Source organism: Oncorhynchus nerka, unplaced genomic scaffold (genome assembly GCF_034236695.1).
Source record: "Oncorhynchus nerka isolate Pitt River unplaced genomic scaffold, Oner_Uvic_2.0 unplaced_scaffold_11319, whole genome shotgun sequence".
NCBI lineage: Eukaryota > Metazoa > Chordata > Actinopteri > Salmoniformes > Salmonidae > Oncorhynchus > Oncorhynchus nerka.
Window position 1 is genome coordinate 1 of NW_027030016.1, and position 1,708 is coordinate 1,708.

At 40.6% G+C, this 1,708-nt stretch overlaps 1 long non-coding RNA gene across 1 annotated transcript; it reads right to left on the reverse strand.

Annotated features, from left to right (window-relative positions):
* Positions 1 to 121: 121 nt before the first annotated feature.
* Positions 122 to 1,016, reverse strand: LOC135565891 (uncharacterized). The gene is made up of 3 exons (XR_010461872.1): positions 939 to 1,016; positions 346 to 833; positions 122 to 255 (listed from the first exon to the last, which is right to left on the reverse strand). It is a non-coding gene; the product is annotated as an uncharacterized LOC135565891 (long non-coding RNA).
* Between the last annotated feature and the right edge of the window lie 692 nt (positions 1,017 to 1,708).

The window sequence follows — 1,708 nt, forward strand, 5'->3', positions numbered from 1 at the left end:
GAAATACTTTATAACTACTCTATACACATTGCAGATACATGACTACCCTCAATAAGTAATTGTCTGCACCATTTTCAATCCCCCATGTATATATATAAACAATATTTAATATGCAGAACATACCAGGAAGTCTGACTCATCGAAGGAGTGGAGAGACAGATCATCCTCATCCATATCCCTCACATCAAGCTTTGTCACCTTTCCATTCTCAACTTTCAGCTTTGGGGTCCTCCTTTCATGATCCTCATCATCACACTGTGTATCAGAGTCAACTAGTCAGAGACCATCCTCCTCCCAGTGATGTCACTCAACAAAGACATGGACGGTAGGGTACAACTCTTTTACCTCAGATTCACAGTCAGTGAAGGAGTAGATGGAAAAGTCATCAGAACTGGAGGATGAGATCACGTCATGATATTTTCTCTCTATCAGCCGAGTCACCCTTCCAGACTGAGGAGACAGAGAAAGGCATGTACTCATGGCAGCCATAGAATACACTGGCATTGACCCTCAAGGAAATGTAGAATATGTAGGCAATCCAACATGGTTGTACAAGTAGTGAGTAATACATGGGTAACTGAAAATGCAATAAATGCAACTCCCATAACATTAGGGGTGGGGCAAAAGACCTTCCATAGTACAGGATTCTTTAGCATCTCGAATGGATAATTGTCAATTCAACCAAGCCAACCAAAATGGCCATATGAATCAACAGATTGATCTAACTGTTGTGTCTCTATGGGAACAGCAGAGATGACCTGGCTGAGAGGCTCTGGATTGATGCTCCATCCATCCCCAGATGTCTGGTCCTGCCCATAGCTCACAATGATTGGCTGTTAACAGTAAAGAATGAATTCAACACTGCTTTGCTCATTTTGGCCTTGAATTGTGTATCAATAAATAACATAAGGACTGTTATGTGGTTGAATTTGACTTACAGGCCTTTTGTGGATCTGAGGGGTCTGCACTGAATTAGACTGTCAAGACAGCATTCAATGAAGTTAGATAGGTATATTTGCATTTGCTTTAATTCTGAGAACTGCAGTTTGTACATGCAGAATGCATAACTAATGTGTATGTGTTTTTGTTTCAGGTCAGATATGACTTACAGGCTTTGGCCTTCTGTGCACCATGCCAGGTTGGCCACAGCAGGTCAGGGGTGTTCACCCTCACTGGTTTCAACTGTCAACACAACACTCAATTTAAAATGTGATATTATAACAAAACAGGACAAAACAAACAAATATTTGATATTTACCACATAAGGGCGGCGTCTTAAAGCTCTTTTGATTCTCTCATCATTACGATCCATCTTTCTTTCTGAGGGAAACATTTCCATCAATTAATTGACACAAAACACATCCTGACTCACACACAGACACACACACAAAGATGGCATCCCAAATGGCACCCTATTCCCTATATATGTATATATATGTGTTGAGATAGGTGCCCAAAGACAAGACTACCTGCAACAACCTGAGTGAAGAAAACTATTGTACAGATTAAATCAAATCTGAACACCGTTTACGTAGTGAATTAATGCATGGTTACGTCATTTTGGGTCACAGCTTTATGACTGCACTTAATACGTCACAAGAAAAACGCTTGTTTGGAGCCGGACTGGTTGTAGCTCAATAACGAACGTGATGTGCTTATTATATCTTACTGACTGAGTAATGGTTGTATCGATGGTTGGTTGGACGTT